Source organism: Mauremys mutica, chromosome 4 (assembly GCF_020497125.1).
Source record: "Mauremys mutica isolate MM-2020 ecotype Southern chromosome 4, ASM2049712v1, whole genome shotgun sequence".
NCBI lineage: Eukaryota > Metazoa > Chordata > Testudines > Geoemydidae > Mauremys > Mauremys mutica.
This window is the reverse complement of record NC_059075.1, coordinates 122107205-122129281: the sequence shown is the minus strand read 5'-3', so window position 1 is coordinate 122129281 and position 22077 is coordinate 122107205. Positions and strand designations below refer to the sequence as shown.

The window sequence follows — 22077 nt, the reverse complement described above, 5'->3', positions numbered from 1 at the left end:
ACAAGGAAAGAACCGGGAATCAAAAATAACATATGTGTGTATATTCTATATCATTAATATGTATGTACATGTCATCAATACATACAATTAGCCTATGGAGTTAGTGTACCCTAACATTTTTGTGGGTAAGCAATGAAGTTTGGGCATAAAAGGAGGGTTCAAACTCCTGTGCCCTATAAAAGAGGGCCTTGCTAGAGAGGCTTTGCTTGTTTTCCTTAGAGCTTTCTAAGTTCCAAGGGGACTAGGCAAAGCTTAGTTTCCCTAAGATTTTGTTCTTAGGTTTATTAGGTTTTAATTTTAATTTTAAGGTAAGTTAGTTAAGTAAACTCTAAGGGTATGTCTACACTACGGGATTATTCTGATTTTACATAAACCAATTTTGTAAAACAGATTGTATAAAGTCAAGTGCACGCGGCCACACTAAGCACATTAATTCGGCGGTGTGCGTCCATGTACCGAGGCTAGCGTCGATTTCCGGAGCGTTGCACTGTGGGTAGCTATCCCGTAGCTATCCCATAGTTCCCGCAGTCTCCCCCGCCCATTGGAATTCTGGGTTGAGATCCCAATGCATGATGGGGCAAAAACAGTGTCGCGGGTGATTCTGGGTAAATGTCGTCACTCAATCCTTCCTCCGTGAAAGCAACGGCAGACAATCATTTTGCGCCCTTTTTCACCTGGATTGCCCTGGCAGACGCCATAGCATGGCAACCATGGAGCCTGTTTTCCCTTTTGTCACTGTCACCGTATGTGTACTGGATGCTGCTGACAGAGGCGGTACTGCAGTGCTACACTGCAGCCTTTGCAAGGTAGCAGAGACAATTACCATCCCTATTGCACCGTCTGCCATCATAAATTGGCAATGAGATGATGGTTATCAGTCATTTTGCACCATTTGCATTTGGAAATTGGCAATTATGGTTATCAATCCTTTTGTACCGTCTGCTGCTGTCATGGGTGCTCCTGGCTGGCCTTGCTGAGGTCGGCCGGGGGCACATGGACAAAAATGGGAATGACTCCCTAAGTCATTCCCTTCTTTATGTTTTGTCTAAAAATAGAGTCAGTCCTGCCTAGAATATGGGGCAAGTGTACTAGAGAACCAAAGAGCACAGCCGCTCCGTGTCAGAGCCCCAGAGATCCCACAGAAATGATGAGCTGCATGCCATTCTAGGAGGTGCCCCTGCAACAACCCCACCCTTTGCTTCCCTCCTCCTCCAACCCTCCTGGGCTACCATGGTAGTGTCCTCCCCATTTGTGTGATGAAGTAATAAAGAATGCAGGAATAAGAAACACTGACTTTTAGTGAGATAAAATGAGGGGGAGGCAGCCTCCAGTTGCTATGATGAGGACAGTTATCAATCCTTTTGTACCATCTGCCGGGAATGACCGGGAGTCATTCCTATTTTTACCCAGGCGCCCCCGGCCGATCTCACCGAGGCCAGCCAGGAGCACTCACGAGCTGATGATGATGGATAGCAATCATATTGTACCCTCTGCCACCGAAAAGGGGATGCTGGTGTTCAGTGCTGCAGCACCCCGTCTACCAGCAGCATGCAGTAGACATAGGGTGACATTGAAAAAAGGCAAGAAACGATTTTTTTCCCTTTTCTTTTGGGGGGGGGGGAAGGGTGTAAATTGACGACATACACCCTGAAACACCCCGGAAAATGTTTTTGACCCTTCAGGCATTTGGAGCTCAGCCAAGAATGCAAATGCTTTTCGGAGACTGCGGGGACTGTGGGATAGCTGGAGTCCTCAGTCCCCCCTCCCTCCTTCCATAAGCATCCATTTGATTCTTTGGCTTTCCGTTATGCTTGTCACGCAGCACTGTGCTGAGTCCCTGTTGTGGCCTCTGTCTATCATAGCCTGGAGATTTTTTCAAATGCTTTGTCATTTCATCTTCTGTAACGGAGCTCTGATAGAACAGATTTGTCTCCCCATACAGCGATCAGATCCAGTATCTCCCGTACGGTCCATGCTGGAGCTCTTTTTGGATTTGGGACTGCATGGCCACCCGTGCTGATCAGAGCTCCACGCTGGGCAAACAGGAAATGAAATTCAAAAGTTCGTGGGGCTTTTCCTGTCTACCTGGCCAGTGCATCCGAGTTCAGATTGCTTTCCAGAGCGGTCACAATGGTGCACTGTGGGATACCGCCTGGAGGCCAATACCGTCGATTTGCGGCCACACTAACCCTAATCCGACATGGCAATACCGATTTCAGCGCTACTCCTCTCATCGGGGAGGAGTACAGAAATTGGTTTAAAGAGCCCTTTATATCGATATAAAGGGCCTCATTGTGTGTACGGGTGCAGGGTTAAATCGGTTTAATGCTGCTAAATTCGGTTTAAACGCGTAGTGTAGACCAGGCCTAAGTTAGCTTCGATAGTTCTTAGCTCTAGCTTCTTCTAAGCTTTGCACCACTCACTCAAGAATTAAGGAACCTGACCGTCCGGAGGCGAGGCTGGTCCTGTGTCTCTCACCACCAGGTTATCAAGAAAGGGTCTGAGTATATTAATCAAAGCTTTGTAGCATATAATACCACATGTAGCTTTTAAATAGCAGTAATACAATTGTAACTTTGTAACTCTGATTATTTTACTATTTAATTACTATGTCTTTTATCTTAATAAAAAGTCTTTAAGGCTATATCTGTCTCAGTGTGAGCTTCCTGTCATGCCTCTGAGGGTCTTTTGTAAAGTCTGTGAAGCCTGATTTGGGACAAGCATCTTATTATCTTCTGATCAAACAGTTTGGCAAGCCTAAAATCCATACTATCCAAATTAATATTATTAACCTCCTAATCAGGCAAGAGACTGGTGAGGCAGCCAGGAGACTCGGGGAGTGTGTGACAGGGATTTTCAGGGATTCCAGGCATCTTTAGATCCCTGAGAATCTCATCTGAGGCATTAGTAAAGAGTTAGAGTTAGAGAGCAAGATTGTGTGTCTTACTCACTCACTCTTAAGAAGACAGAAACCTGATTTCTTGTGACTTCTTCTTGGCAGTGTTCCCCGTATTTCCTGTTATGTACTGTGGTTTGACTTAGAGTTTTAGCTTAGAGGTTTTAAATTTAATCTTACAAGATAAAGATTAATAGTGTTATTATTTAAAGTGATACGTGGGTTTAAGGGGCTTTGTTAAAGGTTGAAGTTATAACTAATAGTACCGATGAGATATTAGCAGTAGCATCGGGTCCAATGACCCACACTAGTGCTGGTGGGGAACTTGATAGATCTATATATTAATTGCCGCCAATAGGGCACAATAACTCAGAACTTGTACGGTTTGAGCTACCTTATTTCAGTCCCCTCAACTCTCCCAGGCTGCACCTCTGATCCACCTGCCTCAGTTTCACCCAGCTGTTTGGCAGGTCCTAACAGAGGAAAGAGACCTCTTGATCAGCTCACTCCATCCTAACCCCTGCCTGGCTCTTGCTGCAGACACTTCAGGTAGGTCCTACTTTATCCTCCAGATACAGGAAGCAGGAGTGTTGCTGGCAGAAGTGAGTGGATGTCAGCTTAAAATCGCTGGACAGCTATAAATCAGACCATGGTCAGCTGTTGGAAAGAATAAAAAAGTTGGAAAAGATAGAAGATTTGTTAGAGAAAGACAAAGAATCGGTTCCCATCCCTATTGGCATGGTGGAACCAATGGAAATAGAGAAAGCTGCAGGGCCAATTACTAGAAGTAGGGCAAAAAAGTTAGTTCAGACTAAGGTTATGTCTACACTATGAAATTAGGTTGATTTAATAGAAGTCAATTTTTTTAGAAATCTATTTGATGAAGTCGATTGTGTGTGTCCCCACGAAGCGCATTAAGTCAGTGGTGTGCATCCACAGTACCGAGGCTAGTGTCGACTTTTGGAGTGTTGCACTGTGGTAGCTATCTCACAGTTCCCACAGTCTCTGGTGCCCATTGGAAGTCTGGGTTGACCTCCCAATGCCTGATGGGGCAAAAACGTTGTTGCGTGTGGTTCTGGGTACATGTCGTCAGGCCCTCTCCTTCCTTCCCTCCCTCCGTGAAAGCAATGGAAAAAATTGTTTCTTGCCTTTTTTCCTGGGTTACCCGTGCAGATGACATATCACAGCAAGCATGGAGCCCGCTCAGCTCACTGTCACCGTATGTCTCCTGGGTGCTGCTGGCAGACGCGGTACTGTAATGCTACACAGCAGCATCCCCTTGCCTTGCCTTGCAGACAGCAGACAGTGCAATACGACTGCTAGCTGTCGTCGTCATCCCGTGGGTGCTCCTGGCCGACCTCGTTTAGGTTGGTTGGGGGCATCTGGGCAGACATGGGTGCTCCTGGCCAGCCTCGGTGAGGTCAGTTGGGGGCGCCTGGACAAAAATGGGAATGACTCCAGGTCATTCTCTTCTTTAAGTTTCGTCTAATGGAGATTCAATCCTGCCTGGAATATCATACCAGCTGGAGGCTTCTACCTCAGGCTGCTCTCCCAGTCAGCAGCACCGTGCGGTCACGCCTATCCCAGCCTACCTCTTGCTCCCATGGCTCATGAAGCCTGGACAGTAATAAGGAACAGTTCAACTATAGGCTGAGCAAGTGCATAATGGTGATAGAATGTGCCTTTGGACATTTAAAAGCTCACAGGCGCAGTTTACTGACTCAGACCTCAGCGAAACCAGTATTCCCATAGTTATTATTTCTTCCTGTGTGCTCCACAATAAGACTATGAGAGTAAGGGGGAGACATTTATGGTGGGGTGAGGGGTTGAGGCAAATCATCTGGCCACTTATTATGCACAGCCAGACACCAGGGTGGTTAGAAGAGCACAGCAGAGGCAATAAAGTCATTCTTGTTTCAAATTCATGCATTCTTTATTAATTTGTCACATAAATGGGGGGGGATAACTGCCAAGGTAACCCGGGAGGGGTGGGGGAGGAGGGAAGCACAGGGGTGGGGTAGTTGTAGGGGCACCCCCTAGAATGGCATGCAGCTCATCATAGAAGCAGCATGTCTGGGGCTCTGCAGCAGGTCGCTGTTATAACGTCTGTCCTTCATGCCCTTGGAGATTTTTTCAAATATTCCAGCATTTCATCTTTTGGAACAGAGTTTGGATAGCACAGATTCTTCTCCCCATATAGCGATCAGATGCAGTACCTCCCGTTTGGTCCATGCTGGAGCTCTTTTGCGATTCTGGGACTCCATGGTCACCTGTGCTGATCAGCTCGCGATACTTGCCAAACAGGAAATGAAATTCAGAAGTTTGCGGGGCTTTTCCTGTCTACCTGGCCAGTGCATCTGAGTTGAGAGTGCTATCCAGAGTGGTCACAATGGAGCACTCTGGGATAGCTCCCAAAGGCCAATACCGTCGAATTGTGTCCACACTACCCCAAATTCGACCCAGCAGGGTTGATTTCAGCGCTAATTCTGTCGTCAGGGAAGAGTACAGAAATAGATTTTAAGAGCCTTTAAGTCGACAAAAATGGCTTCATCATGTGGACGGGTGCAGGGTTAAATCGATCTAGCACTGCTAAATTTGACCTAAACTCGTAGTGTAGACCAGAGCTAATACAGTATCTTTAGGAGTGGAGTTGGAGATTAAGTGTGAGCTTCCTATCATGCCCCCGAGGGTCCTGTGTAAATTCTGTGAGAGAGTTAAAAGAGGAAGTTAGCAGTGCAGAAGCTACTAGCAGTCTGCAGATAGAAAAAGGAAGTCCCAGGGTAGCATGACAAAAGGTGGAGTTGAGTGTCATCATAGAGGCGGCGACTAATGATGTAAAGAATGAGATGAGCAGAGCAAAGGGGGAGGAAATAGCCTCTCCTCTGTTAGTGTCCGTCTCTGATAGTAAAGGGGGAGTGCCTTTAGTGATTGTTCAGGAACTAGAATATGCGATGTCACAAGTGACACAAGTAGCTAGTGTCTGTGATGTAGTAATCTCTAGGTTACAACAGAGAGAGATACAACAACCAAGGGATGCAATTCCTGCTCCTCCACCCAATGTTACATTGGCATCATATAGATCAGGAGTCCCAGTCCCTTTGGGTGGACACTTATTGGCATTTGGGCGATCATCAACATTGCCTAGGTCCCTAGAATTTCATGGACCCTCTACACCCCCTTGTTATATGCCAGTATCACCTGATGTATGGGTAGAACACCCTACTACACCAGATCTTAATGGACTGAGAGATATCCTGCATCAGTGTGGAAATGCCTTGAGTGCAGGATGTAGAGGTTTTATGGAAAGTTACCCTGCTCATCCAGGATTATTTCCAGAGGAAAGTTCTGATAGCTCTGATGAGGAAAATGTGGATTTGGGTAGAAAAAGTAAAAACATAAGAATTATAGATTCAAACTCAGACAGAAGCTCAAATCCGGATCTGGAGAGAAGATCCTCAAATTCTAATTCTGATTGACCTGTAGCAGTTGTTACAGATATTAAGACCCTAGATCTGGTAGCTAAGCAAGTAGGGATGATGGAGAATTCTTTGGTTGCAATGCATGCACAACGTGTACAAAAAACAGCAAAAGTGTTTGGTTTACCAAGGGAAGATTGGATTAAAATCTTACAATTCACAGTAAATCAAGCATTATGGAGTACTTTGCCACCTGAGTTTAGGGTAGGAGAGAGATCTTTTAAATACACAGTAGCCCTATTGAAACATAATCAGCAAGCTGGAGTGTCCATCCTATCTAACTTAAAGCAGAGACCTAATGAGTCCCCACATCAGTTTCACCTGCGGTTAAGTGCAGCATGGCACAGTCACATGAAAGAGGAAACATATGAGCCACCATACATTAGTTTGGTGGTCAATAACTCTTCCCCATTTACAGGAAAAGGTTAACAGGCATATGTGACGTTATTGACATAATCTGGGACCATATAGAACATGGTTGCAACCAAAGTCCTGTAGTGGCACCAAATCTTGTATAAAGAGGGTCAAATGAGATGTCTAAGACCAGGTTATAGGTTGCTGGTTATGATTATGCTGTCTGTATGCATGTGTCATTTTTGTAGTTGAAGTTATAAATATTGGCTATATCCTGTCTGTATTTCAAACTTATGCTATGCTTCTTGGTAACATCCCAGACAAGTTGGTGTTAGCTCTGCCTAGCCTGCTTGATGTCCCATTAAGGACCATCAGCTACACAACTGACCCATTGAGAGAAGGCAGATATGCCTTATAACTCAGCAAAGTATGCAGGAACTTCCCCATGTGACTCCAGACTCCATTTTGCTGTAATTTTCCACAGTAAGAACAAAGGTGTTCTTACACCTGGAAAAGACTAGAAAAGGCTGATGCCTCATCTCCATCTTGTCTTCAATCCTGCTTCTTACCTCTGGAGGGACTTTGCTACAAATGGAAGCTCTACACAAAGGACTGAATGACCCATCCCAGCTGGGGATGTACTCCAGAGACTTGATTTGAACCTGCAGTTTATTCTATCACTGCTACAAGCCTGAACCAAGAACTTTGGCATTACTGTATGTAATTGATTCCATTTAACCAATTCTAGCTCTCATATATATCTTTTCCTTTTATGAATAAAACTTTAGATTTTAGATTCTAAAGGATTGGCAACAGCGTGATTGGTGAGTAAGATCTGATTTCTGACTATGCCACTGTAACAATGCAGTTCTGGCAGGACCCAACTGAGAGTGCCAATTCAGGACAAATTGCTTAAAACAGGGCAGTTACAGCCCAAGGCTGGGGTTTTTCCACCTCTAAGGCAAACCAAACCAGCCAGACAAAGAAGACTCCACTGGCTAACCACAAGTCCCACAAGCAATCCCCTTAGACACTGCAGTTTCCCAGTATCATCCCCAGTGCCACTCGTTATGGGGACAAATGGTTATGAAAACCAATACCCCAATAAAGAAAAAAAAAGGGTTCTCTCGATCCCAAAGAATCAACATACAAATGAGATCTGGACCTTTGAGTGGGCGTGCCCCTCGACAGGGTCATGCATTTGGACCCCATGTAGGGGCCTGGGCCTGTGTTCCTTTCTTTTCAGATGCTGCCCAGAATAGTTCACGCCTGCAGAGATCAAAGTCAGCACCTCCCCACAGAGATGAGGACTCAGTTGTAATAATGTTTAAGATAGTGCAGCAGACACTTAAAGCTCAACAACAGAATATCCGGAAACTCTAAGCACGCGTGAATGAACTAATGATGGAGGGCCAAGGCCCAGCACCCTCAAACTGTCCGGTGGCCTCCGTAGACCCATTTCCTTCTCTTCGATGGACAGCCTCTCCTCCTCCAGAGTTGGCTGCCTCCAAAGAGAGAGAAGGAGAACCTGTAGATTATTTGTCTGCATACTCTACAAATTACTCAGCATGACGCCAACCGACCCCAAGTTTAATCATAGCCCCTTTAGGCAGGGATGCAAGTGGGAGACCCACAGTATCTGCAGTGGTAGGAGGCCGCCACAGGAATTTTATTATAAAATCTGGAGCAGCAATTAGTATTATCCATGTCAAGGCTCCTAGATCCTCTTCTCTGTCATCAGGGCGTACAAAAACACTTTCAACTTTTGCAAGCAATCAGGTTGTTACCACACTTTCTAAACCCACTGAAGTACAGATAGGTCACCTAAGAAAGGTTCATACCTTTGCGTTAATGAAATTAGCAGACCCAAGGAATTGCCTATTGGAAACTGATTTATTATACAAACAGGAATGTGTTCTTGATTTGGTTAACCAATTGTTGTGTCTTACTGTAGAACAGGCAAAGGATGACTCACAAGTAATCATACCTGAGTGTGGCATGGTGTCTCCAGTGGAGGACTCTGAACCTGAGCGGTATGATTTGAACAAAATAGTGGCTAATCATACAGCCCAGCCTGAGTTACAGGCTCTACTTCGCAAGCATGCGGATGCCTTTGCTAAACACAAACATGATTGTGAATGTATGGCAGTCACTATTGTTGTGGAAGGAGGAAATATATCAGCCCAAAAACAATATCCTTACCCAGACCATGCGAACCCATACATAGGAAAGACTATCAAGTCTTTATTGACATAGGGAGTACTACTAGATGTACTTCCACTTCTAATTCCCCTATTTGGCCTGTGAAGAAACCAAATGGTTCTTGGCATCTCACGATTAATTACAGATTCCTGAATCAAGTCACACCCATTTGTGCCCCTACAGTGGCCAAGATGCCAGATGTAATCAAGTCCTTTGATCCAGAGGCCACATGGTTTACTGTCCTTGACATCAGTAACAGCTTTTGGACATTACCATTGGCCCGCATTTCACAGTACCGTTTTGCATTTAGTTTCCAGGGGGTCCAATATTCCTGGACACGTTTACCCCCAGTTTAAAAATTCTCCAGTTTTATTCCATGCGCAAATGAGGCGGGTACTATCGCAATTTTCTAAACCAACTGTTCTGTTTCTGACATTTGTTTGGCAACACGGACCAAGAAGGAGCATCTGGAAAGGTTTAACGAGCTCCTGCAGATCCTAAAGGAAGCACGGCTAAAATGCAATCCAGCCAAGGCACAGCTAATGGCCAACAGTGTCTCTTTCTTGGGCCTCACCCTGACAAAATGGGGTAGAACCCCGGCGCAACAGAAAGTGGATGAAATCCAAACATTGCCTTTATCACGGGACCCAACGGCTTTAAAATCCTTTTTGGGTTTAACTGGGTACCATAGGGATTTCATTCCCAATTTTGCTTCTATTGCAGGTCCCTTGTACCAACTGTTAAAGAAGAGTGTCCAATGGAAATGGAATGTGCAACACATGGAAGCAGTATCCCAACTGAAACAGGCCATTGTCAAGGCTCCAGTGTTGATCACTCCAAATCCTGAGACACCCTATCATCTGGAGGTAGTGGTGAGTGTTAATGAGTTAGCGGCTGTGGCTTCACAAGACAGACATGGGAAAATCAGACCTGTGGCCTATGCCTCACGTTTAATGTCATCAATTGAACTTAAGTATGACAATTATGAAAAGTACCTATTGGCAACCAGTTGGGCCATACAACACTTTTCTAATTGGCCTCAGCCGATCATATTACACTCATCGCACACTCCCCTTCAGTTCTTACTGTCCAACAGGGTAAAAGATGGGCAAGTCTCAAATGCTCGCCTAGCCAATAGGGCATTGCTGATACAAGGAAAAGATATTGCAGTAAAACCTTTTAGGACATTATCTTTGTTACCAACTGCCCTACTGTACCAAGGGAGCCACATGTGTGTCCCAATCTTGATCAATTGGATCTAAGGGGGGAGGAAAAACAAAAGCTTTTCCGACCATTGATCCAGGAGATAGATTTTGTTAAGAGGTATCATTTCTTTGTTGACTGTTCTAGTTATTACCATCAAGACAAACCTTATATCGCGTTTGGAATCTATGCAGTTCCTTCTGAGGAGAAAGGAGAGCCTTGGGAAAAGGGATATTCATGCATTTCACATTCAGCTCAATATGCTGATTTAGCAGCAGTGGCTTGTGAATTGGAGTACTGTGTGCAGGTCTCCATCACTGCCACATACCAAAGTATCTGTCTGTTTTCAGACTCTGCATGGGTATGCAATTCTCTTACAGAGTTTCTACCATGTTGGGAGACAACTAGGTTCACATCTTCTAATGGCTCACCTATTAGGTATGCATCGCTGGTGAAATACATCCACTGGTTAGCAGTAACAATCACTGTCCCTGGGTGGCCAAGTAAAGTTAAAAAAATAAAAGCTCACTGGAAATTAGAACCCTATGCTACAAAAAATGGGAAGGCTGATAAATTAGCCCCAAAAGGAGCCCAATCAGGGGATTCTGGAAAAAAAAAATCAGAAATATTTTGTTACTACCCAAATGCCCTATTGCCACAACTAAAGTTGTACAGGCTGACATACCGCATTTAAAAGAAATGCAAAAATCAAATAAAGACACAGTAAAAGTAATCCAAAAGCTTTCCAAGGCAGAAGAAGGGTTGCTAACAGTGGGTCCTTTGTACAGAAGATATGAGCAGCATTTGCAGGTAGTGAATGGAGTTCTCATGTATACAGGAGGTTCTTTCCCTGTGTGGGTAGTTCCAGCTCACTTACGGAGGGAAATGATGTGCATGGTTCATGACACTCCTACAGGAGGACACCAGGGACTGGACAAAACTGTCCAGCATCTTGCATCTGTGGAATGGTGGCCACTTCCTAGGATAAATGTGCAACAATATTGTAATAACTGTCTGGTATGTGCTCAGGCCAATCCAACTCCATCCAAAAGAAATGCATCATTAAAATCTCAGGTGCATGAAGGTCCTTGGATGGCTTTGCAGATTGATTTTTTAGGTCCTTTGCCAAGGACTCAAAGAGGTAACCAATACCTGTTAGTGGCTGTCGATCGTTTTTCAAAGTGGGTAGAGGCATTTCCTCTTAAGGCCAATGTTGCAAAAGCCACCACCAAGGTCCTAGTAGAGTAAGTCTTCTCTCGATGGGGGATCCCTACAAAGTTAAAATCGGACCAGGAATCACACTTCACTGGACAGTTCTTTAGGGACTGCCTTAAATTAATGGGAGTCCTGCAGAGACTACACATCCCATACAGACCACAATCATCTGGGATGGTGGAATGAACCAATCGGACTATAAAAGTAATGTTGAGGAAACTGGTAGATGCCAATGGGCATAACTGGGACACTCATGCCTTTAATTTTAATGGCATTGAGAGCGACACTGGCTGCATCTACTAATAAAACACACTTTAAAGTAATAACAGGCCGAACAATGCGATTACTGAAACACTTAATTTGGCACACCGGTGGCACTCAATTAGAGGAAATAAAAATGGATACCTACCTGCAGAATCTGCAAGAACATTTAAATCAGGTCCACTTGCAGGTAGCAGCTAAATTGGGGAAATCCAGATGAAAGGCAAAGGCTTACTTTGAAAAAAAATCAGAGAGAGAATACTTGGGAGGTTAAAGACCAAGTAATGCTGTTATCATATAAAGCACCAGACCATGAACTGTGTAACCGATGGGCTGGACCCTTCTGGGTCATCGATAAACTCAGTTCAGCAGTGTATAAGATTAGAATAATAGGAGGCAAGCGTAATAGAGACAGAATCTACCATGCTAATCAGTTAAAGCTGTATCGATCATTTAGGTCGCAGGAGCAACTTCCTCCTCAGGACTTAAATGAACAGCATCCAACAGAATTGCAACAGTTGGAGTCCAGCAAATTGCAACCATAAAATGAACATTGATATTTCTGATGTACTACCCCCGCCCCATCATTGCTCTAAGAGTAAGACTGAGCCAAAATCACAAATCTGGGACTAAACTGTTACAACCCCATGAAACCAGATGACACAGTTGTGCTCAGTTGCCTGAGCATGTAAAACAGAACATACTGACACAAAAGGGATGGACTATTATACTCAACCCAAAATGTATCCACAGTCCTATCCACCAGGTTAAGGAAATTAGAGGGGAAGATGTCACCTTTGAATATCAATTGGTTGGAGTAATCTCGTTGCCATCCAGTGGCTGGAAAAAGATTTGGTGCTTAGATGACCACTCAAAGAGGGGAGGATGTAAAATCCAGGAGCATAGCTAGGGGGAGAGTGGGGAGGAGGGGGCGCCGCTCCCCCACTGAGCACATTCCCCCAAAGTGGTGCCTTAGTAGGAATTTGTAATAAGGGAGAAAGGTCCCGGATTTCCCCCTCTCCCCTCCCCCCGCCTGCAGAGTACGACACTGCTGATTGGCCACCTGGGCCTGATTGAGCCACTCCCATTGGGCCTCCAGCAGCCAGACCCCCCCCCCCCGCCTCAGCACGCTGCGGGGGAGGGGCTGTGTGCTGGCAGCGTGTTCAACTTTGGCTCCAGAGGCAGCCAGGGGCTGGAGCTGCGTGGTGGTAAGGGGAGTCCTGGGGGCCAGTCAGGGAGCAGGAGGAGGGTTGGATGATTCAGGGGGGACTTTCTGGGGGCATGGAGAGGGGCTGGGGCAGTCAGGGAGCAAGGGGGGTTAGATGGGAGGCAGTCTGGGCCTCTTTCCAACAGCAAAACACAAGCTTATAAAAGCAGCCTTCAGTGTGAAGTACTATCAGCTGGCCCGGGCAGCCTGCGTGGCACCCAGCCTGCTTGCCTGAGCTGTATTATTAATGCATTTTATTTGGAAGATGCAGCCTGAGTGATTTAAAGGCCTAAAACACTGCTGAAAGAGCTGGGAAAGTTGCAAGCTTTCTCTGCTGGGCTTTTCACCTGGGTCATACACTGCAAACCTGCTTGAGGCACTGGACAAGAGATATGTATTGAGGCAGTTTATGCATCTCACAGCTTAAGCTCTTCTAAGCTTGCAGCCATGGCACAAAAGGAGTTGGGAGCAGTTAACAATTCTGTGTGGTTAAGAGATTTTTATTTCTTGGGCCCTGCTACCCAATGCCACAGGGCCCCACAGGGGAGACTGAGTGAGTAGCCCCGCTTGTTCTCTGCAATCCCTCCCCTGCTTCTTCCCCTTGTATTTGCAAGGGTCTCATTAACATGCTGCATCTGAACGCCCCTCCCCCAGGCCTTCCCTCCAGAGACACAGCCTCCTGGCTTCTCCTCCTTCCTCACTTTCTCCGTCTCTCCGTTTTTCTCCATGCCCCATCCCTTTGTCTGTACTCCCTCCCCACCCCATGCACTGTATTAAGCACGTCTCTGCCTCTCTTGTTCATGGGCTCTGTGCTGGGATGGCAGAGGCAACGCTATTATTGTTGTGTTCTCTGCTAGGTCTGTTTGGATCAGACTCTAAAATCAAGTGCTCCCTTTGATAGCAGTATCCCTCGGCCTGCTCGCAAAGGCTTCTGGCTAAACACTAAAGCCAGCTGCTAGGGCAGAAGCAGCTACTCATGTACCCTCAATGGCAGGATCTGTGCTTGGTCCCTCGCCCCCCCCCACACACTTTGGATTATGGGATGTGTCTTGGTGTATATTGGGGGGTCCTGTCAGGGGGCGGGGAGTGGTTGGATAGGTGTGGGAGTCCTGGCGGTCTGTCTGGGGGCAGGGCTGTGGGATAAGGGTCAGGGCAGTCAGGGGACAGATAGGTTGTAGAGTCCTAGGGGGGCAGTTAAGGTGGGGGGGGTCTCAGGAGGGGGCAGTCAGGGGACAAAGAGCAGGTAGGCTTAGGCAAGGGGTGGGGTTCTGGGGGGCAGTTAGGGGCAGGGGTCCCAGGAGGAGGCAGTCCGGGGACAAGGAGCGGGGGGTGTTGGGGGTTCTGAGGGGGGGCAGGAAGTGGGAGGGAGTGGATGTAATTAGTAATTTGATATGTCGGGTGGCACCTTTTTTTATGTGTTCGCTCCCCCTGATGTTAGAACCTGGCTACGCTACTGGTAAAACCTATACCTCGTCACCAACAAATTCAACTTCCCTAAGACACGAAATACCTTATGGAACTTGGAGAAACAAAGCCATTTGTAATAATCTAATAACGGAGGGGAGGTTAACCATATATAAAGGATAAAGGACAATATAAAGTGCTCATTATAGCTGCTTTTCAAATCAAATCAGGAAGCAAAAAATATGTACTAAATGTAACATTTAAACTTAAGGTTCGGAATCCAATTATTGACTACAATTATGACAATCCAATACCAAATGATGTAACTTGTCCAAGGATAAACCCAGAACCTGCTAGTGGTCTCACAACAATGCCCATAATAGGGGAAGTGATTAATCAAGTTCAGTTTATGCTTATTCCTGTAGTGTTAAAGTTGTCTAATTGGTATCTAGAAAAATTTAGCTTTTGTCAGCATACCAAAGTGGCTTCTTTTTTTCCTCAGTACAACTTGTGGTTAGAATTGCAGCCTATCAACAACAACTGCAAAATATTGTTCTGTTGGGAATGGATAATGAAATCCATAAACCACATACCTCTAGGAGAAAGTGTAGCTTGAATCTTCTTGGAAGTTTAGGATCCCTAATAGGACTATTTGGTTAAGGAGTGTCAATTTGGAACCATGCAGATATTTGTAAAATTCGCAAACATAAATTATGTGTTACAAGAGGAAGCCAACCGAGTGGTCAATCCAATGTTACAGGAAATAAAGGGATTGTCACAGGAAGAGCGATTTACTGTTTATAATATGCATAACATAACCCAAGTATTTAATGAGACCCAATGTAAAATTAATCAGCTAATTGCTTTAAACAATCAGCACAGGGATCAACATTTAGAAAAAAAGATGATATGCAGAGATATGGGGAATATATTGTAAATGCAATCACTGATACATTACGATCCTGAAGATTGGGAAAGGTTCCTAACTTAATTAAAGATGAGCAACTGTTAAGTTGGTAGGTACTGTCTCAAATGTTTTCAAAGGCTGGAAAAGAAACGATTCACATTTGGATTCATGCCAGCATTTATCAGTGGATGCTATGAGAGAGATGGTATCTGTGATACCTCACCCCAGCCGAGACGGTTGTTCTCTTTCTAAAGATTATAGGATGGCACTATCCTTCTATGTCTCATTCACAGTCTTGTTACCCGTATTTGACCCAGACAAAAATGTGTGTACAGACAATTGGTAGCTGTCCATTCTATAGGTCACCTCAAAGGCAACATCTATAGGGAACGCATTAATGCACCTCCCTTGGTGGTCTATCTCACACCAACTCAGATGTGAAAAGTACCACAGATGGCCTGTTGCTCTGAAAAAGGGCCTGAGTATATCTGTAGGTGTAACATGTTTGAGACAGACACGGTTCTGTGTGAAATGCAGGGGAAAAAAATGATAGAATTCATCATCGTCATGCCTGATAAGGCTGACCAAGTGGAAGACTCTGATGGAAAGGGTGACCTATGCTGGAAATAGCCAATTTTGCATGGTTAGCAATCAAAAAAGGTACCAGTATGTCCCTTGGAGTGTCCTGTGACAGAACCAAATTTTTGTTTTACTCCGAAGCAACCTACTTTGTTAGGGAATCAAGCTATTTCCCCTATACCACTTTTGAAAACATCACCATTATCCAGTATGACCCAGCCTATCAGGATTTAACTATCCAAAGTACACTCACCTTTCTTGTCTACGTTCCCTGACTACGGTTACAGTTAAAGTCGTCATTGGCTTGTAATTAGACCCACCTCATACAAATTACTAAAGATATGGACAAAGCCAAACAAACTATTGCCCAGTTAATAAATGAGGGTAATGAGCCTGCAACAACTCCCGGGGAGAATTCTGGATTAAAAGAATGGGTTTTTATCCAAGGAATTGCAAATAATTAATTTCTTTGTTTTAGGATGCCTGCAGTATAAATCCAAAATGCCCAAGCTGAGACCTAGACGGGCACCAAATGTTGAGAAAAATAAATATGTATACATGGTGCCCACACCAGAAATGTGGCAGGGTCCAGAATACCATCTTTATAATACCCTTCGTCCACCCCAACTGAGGAAAAATGGCATTAAAACTGTCCCCACAGATACTTAACCACCTACATCCACACCTATGTGATGGGGTTCATTGTTGCAAGCCACGCTGTCAAAGGGGGGCATGTAGCCTATAGGATTAACCCGCTTGCTTGCATAGCTCTATATCTATATCTTTTCTTATAATTAAAGTATTTAGTTTATTGTAATAGGTTTATAGATTTATATTAAAGTAAGTTCAGCTGTAATGCAAGGCACCTACAGGCCACATCTTGTATGCTGAGCTAAGGCAAAGTTAGCATATCTATGTCTGGGACCTTTCACCCAGATAGCAAAGTCAACACACACACGTCTGGGAACTTTCACCTAGATAAAAAGATAATGGTAGAATGGCATAGGGGGGTTGTAAGTCTGTACCCTCAAACTTAACATGCACACCACAAGGAAAGAACCGAAAACAAACAAAAAAAGTGTGTATATTCTAATGTCATTAATATGTATGTACATGTCATCAATACATACAAACATACTAGCCTATGGAATTAGTGTACCCTAACATTTTTGTGGGTAAGCAATGAAGTTTGGGCATAAAAGGAGGGTTCAAACACCTGTGCCCTATAAAAGAGGGCCTTGCTAGAGAGGCTTTGCTTGTTTTCCTTAGAGCTTTCTAAGTTCCAAGGGGACTAGGCAAAGCTTAGTTTCCCTAAGGTTTTGTTCTTAGTTTTGTTTATTGGGTTTTAATTTTAAGTTTGTTAGTTAGTTTAAGTTAGTTAAGTAAACGCTAAGTTAGCTTTGATAGTTCTTAGCGCTAGCTTCTTCTAAGCTTTGCACCTCTCACTCAAGAATTAAGGAACCTGAACGTCCAGAGGCGAGGCTGGTCCTGTGTCTCTCACCACCAGGTTATCAAGAAAGAGTCTGGTATATTAATCAAAGCTTTGTAACATATAATACAACATGTATCTTTTAAATACAAAGTTACAATTGTATTACTGCTAACTCTGATTATTTTACCATTTAATTACTATGTCCTTTATCTTAATAAAAAGTCTTTAAGGCTATATCTGTCTCAGTGTGAATTTCCTGTCATACCCCCGAGGACAGGAACCTTATCATCTTCTGATCAAACAGATTGGCAAGCTGAAAACCCATACTAGCCAAATTAATATTATTAACTTCCTAAATCAGGCAACAACCTCTCACAGAATTTGCCAAGCAATCTCTTAGCCCCTGCATTTGCCGTCAATCGAGACACGGAAACTCTTCCAACCACACATCTTAATTCAGTTCTGGTGGTTGATTGCCTTGGGCAGTGGCTTCTGTTGTCTCCAGCTATCACGACAATAAGTGACAATCAGGGTCGATACACCCCCAGCGGGGATCTAAACCTCAAAGAATAAGCAATTGAATCAACTGGTTGCCTACAATATCATTGTACTTATAAAAGTGTAGTGAGTAAGGTCTTTTAGGGAAGCCAGGGACACCCTGGTGATTAATATAATTGTGAGATGTCTGTGTGACACTGTATGGAATATGGGTGACCATTTATAATATTATCGATACCAATATCACAAAATTGCAATGAATCTTATACTGGATAGGCGATGTAAATGATCAGTGGAAAAGGTAGAATTTGTTAAATATGATACGCTTGTTTATATTGTGACAGACCTAGGCCAGTTGGGAACAGCAGAGTAGTCCTGTTGGTATCCAGGGAGTAGGCGGGCAAAGCCCACCCACTGCTAAAGGACCTCCCCCCAGCCTAAGGGGAGGATCCACAGGTCTGTGATACCAAATAATTCCAGGGGATAACTAATGAAATAACAGGAACGGGAGTGAGGTCACAGGGTTAAACGAAGGGAACCTGACGGGGACACCGAGCAGAGAACCCCAGACAGCGCCCACTGCTCATTGAAGGCTTCAAGGGAGCCAGCGGACACTGCCCAGAGGAACTCTGCCCGGATGCGTGAACGGATGGAGGAGTGGAAATAGGCCCCATAGTTGCAGGAAATCCCACCGGCCAATCTCCTCTCCCAGGTTTTGTAGATGGACATTTTGGCCAGAGCTAGGAGGAGGTTGACAAGGAGGTCCCGTGACTTAATAGGGCCACGGATGGTGAGTGCATAGATGAACAAGTGAGGGGAAAAGTGCAACCAAAAATGTAATAATATATCTAAGAGGAGCCGGAATAGGGGCTGTAACCTGGCACACTCTGGGTAAACGTGTGCCATGGTCTCCCTCATGCAGCAGAAGGGGCAGGTGTCTGGGACGGAGGTAAACCATGCCAAGTACCCGCCCGTGCTCATGGCCCTATGAAGGAGCCACCAATTGATATCCATGGCTGGCCTCGGAACCAGGGTGGAGTATAGGCTGGACCACGGGGGCTCCTCACCCCCGAGAGGTGGCAGGAGGTCCCGCCACTTCGTGTCAGGGCGGGACGAGAGGGTGAGGAAGTGAAGAGTGTGGAGCATGAGCGTGTACAAATATTTCCTTGGCGTGGTCTGGAACCGAACTGGCTGCAAATTGTGCAGCGGGCTCACAGTGAAAGGGAGGGGGGGCCGGTTGGGTCCATGGGGCAGGGACCCGATGAAAAGGTCTGGAGGGCCTGGGGTGGAGGGTGGGCGGGACGTGCCCTCTCGCAGGACCTGGTCGAGATAGGCCCGAGCAGCGGGCGACAAAGCGGCCTTCACGTCCTGAAGTACGTGCTGGGAAGTATGAGGTCTGGAGAGCCCTATGCACTGAATGAGCGTCAGGGGATCCAGCCAGTCTTCCCAGTCATAGTCCAGGAGGTCTCTGACCCTGGTGACTTTTGCTAGAACCAACCTCTGGTGCACAGCGGGGGACTCTGCCACCTACACACTGAGCTGGGGGTTGTGTAGCAGGGGCTCTGTGAGGAGATCAGCCCCCACAGCTGCTGCCACAGACCTGGTTGTTGAAAACAGCTTCCAGGTCCGGAGGAGGTCTTGGTAGAAGACCGGCAGCCCGGAGAGGTTTTGCGGAAGACCTCTCAGATGGAGATAAAGGAGCTGCCGGTCGTATCGGAGCCCTCGGAAGCGGCACAGGAAGGCGTGCGCTGGTACTCTCCATGCCGGACTACCTGCAGCATACAGAAGCTTCTGCCTGGAGGCAGAAGTGTGTAAGCACTTCAGGCCCTGCCCTCCTTCCTCCAGGGGCAGGTGGAGGACACCTGCAGAGACCCAGTGCACTCCTGGCCAAAAGAACTCCAGAACCGACTTCCAGAGGTTGGCCTGGAAATCCAGGGCCAGGACCAGGGAATAGAGCCGGTACCAGAGCATGGACAGGACTAGTTGATTGAACACTAGTGCCCTCCCTCGGAGGGAGAGGCACAGGAGTAGTCCTGTCCATTTCTGGAGCTGCTCCATCACCCTGCCCTCTAAGCCATGCCAGTTCTCCAGCGGAGATGGATGCGTGGCAGAAAGGCAAATGCGGAGATAGAGCAGTGGATCTGCACTCCACTGGATGGCCTGAAGCGCAGGTGGGAGGGAGCTCGCCTGCCACTTGTCCCCGACCACCAGGCCAGAGCTCTTGACCCAGTTGACTCGGGTGGAGGAGGCTGCCGAGTAAATGGCCTGGCAAGCCTCCACCCGCACCAAGTCGCCTGGGTCCTGGACCACAAGGAGCACATCGTCGGTGTACGCCGACAGGACCAGCCACAGCTCCGGCTCTCGGAGCACCAACCCTGTCAGCCTCTGACGCTGGAGACAGAGGAAAGGCTCGATCGCCAGAGCGTACAGCTGTCCCGAGAGGGGACACACCTTCCGCACTCCTCACCTGAAGCTGACCGGCTCAGTCAGGGTCCAGTTGAGCCTGACCAGACGCTCTGCGGAAGCTTACAGCACCTGGAAAAAACCCACAAACTGGGCCAAATTCTCACAGAGTGCTCAGGAGATACCCATGGTCCACCCTGTCAAATGCCTTCTCCTGATCCAGGGACAAGAGGGTGAATGACAGACCATCCGTACACCCTAGTTCCAGGAGATCCCAGACCAGATACAGGTTATCGAATATTGTGTGGCCTGGGACGGTGTAGGTCTGGTCTGAGTGGACCACGTCCGCCAGCACGGACCTTAGCTGCAGCGAGATGGCCTTTGCTATGACTTTGTAGTCTGTGCTGAGGAGCGAGATGGGATGCCAATTCCGTAAGTCGCGGAGGTCCCCTTTCTTCGGCAATAAGGCGAGCATGGCTTGCCTGCACGAAAGAGGGAGGACCCTGCCCTGCAAAGACTCGGCCCAGACGGTGATTAGGTCTGGGCCGAGGACATCCCAGAACACGCGGTAGAACTCCACGGTCAGCCCATCCATGCCCGGAGATTTATTGGTGGGCATGCGATGGAGGGCTTCCGAGAACTTGGCCAGAGTGAGAGGCAGCTCTAGCCTGTCCCAGTCGCCCACGCTGACCATCGGGAGTCCGTCCCAGAGCACACTGCAAGCATTAGGATCAGTCGGATCCGGGGAGAAAAGAGTCACGTAGAAGGCCCTGGCCCTCCCGCACATCTCCGCCGGATCCGTGAGGGGGGTGCCGTCCTCCGCCAGGAGGCAGGTGACGTGCTTCTTGGCCCCCCTCTTTTTCTCCAGGGTGTAGAAGAAGCAGGAGCCGCGATCCATCTCCTGAAGGAGGCGGATGCGGGATCGAACAAAGGCGCCCCAGGCTCAATGGTCCTCGAGGGCCCGGAGCTCCTCCTGCTTCTCCCGGCACGCTCCGCAGAGGGATGGATCCTCGGGGCTGGCGGCCAGACGCCTCTCCAGCTCTAAGACCTCCCGTTCCAACTGCTCTATTGCCGCATCCCTCTGTCGGCTGGCGCCCCGGGTGTAGGTCGCAGCAGAAGAGCCGGGCACGCACCTTCCCCAGGTCCCACCACCGCCGCGCTGAGGGAAAGGCTCGCCTCTGCCCTCGCCAGGCTAGCCAGAACTCCCGGAAGGACGCCACGAAGCCCGCATCCTCCAGCAAACTATTATTAAAGTGCCAATAGGCCGGCCCCGGCCTCTCCGCGCAGAGAGAGGCCGTCACGGTGGCAAGGTGGTGATCCAAGAAAGGGACCAGCTGAATGCTGGAGGAGTGTGCCCCTGAAAGGTGGAGACGTGACAAGTAGATGCGGTCCAGCCAGGAGTGGCATGACCGATGGGCCTCCACCCAGACGAAGGTGAACGTCGAGATGTCGTCTGGGTGGTGGTCGTGCCAGACGTCCACCAGGGAGTGACGTTCGACGATCTCCTGGAGGACATTTGCAGTGGCCAGGCACTGCTCGGTCCCTGAGCGGTCCCGTTCCTTGAGGATGGTGTTAAAGTCCCCGCCCAGGACCAGGCACTCGCGAGGATCGAAGGAGCAGAGGAAGGCTGACACCTGCTGATAAAAATGCAACCTCTCCGGGCCCGATGTCGGGGCATAAATGTTGACAAGATTGACCACAAGCTCCTCCATGCTCCTCGGCGACCCCCAGCACCTCGGGCCATAGGTCGGGGGAGAACAGGGTTGCCACTCCAGCCGTGCGAACCGAGAGGTGGCTAAAGTAGACCCTGTCCCCCCACTCCAGCCGCCAGCTAGCTTCAGCGGCCGGATCCGTATGGGTCTCCTGCAGGAAGACGACAGAGTACACCCCCTCTCGAAGGAAGGAGAGCACCTGGCTATAGCCCCGGGTGTTTAATGTTGCAAAGATGATCGGTGCCATGAGGAGGGCTGGGGAGGATCCTCGCCAGCAGACACGCCCACGGACTCCATCGGGCCACGCAGCAACCCATGACCTACCCTG

General features: G+C 47.3%; 1 protein-coding gene across 2 annotated transcripts in view; it reads right to left on the bottom strand.

Annotated features, from left to right (window-relative positions):
• The window catches only part of LOC123368127 (probable G-protein coupled receptor 152), a 32339-nt gene extending 19773 nt beyond the window's left edge, over positions 1–12566 (bottom strand). The window contains exons 1-3 of one of the 2 annotated variants that reach the window (XR_006578698.1): positions 12403–12566; positions 11756–11841; positions 8384–11110 (exon numbers count right to left, since the gene is read on the bottom strand). The gene's annotated coding sequence lies outside the window, so the exon portion shown is untranslated. Of the gene's footprint in view, positions 1–8383; positions 11111–11755; positions 11842–12402 lie in introns of those variants that run through there. The other variant, XM_045012661.1, reaches the window with a different exon arrangement.
• Positions 12567–22077: the final 9511 nt, after the last annotated feature.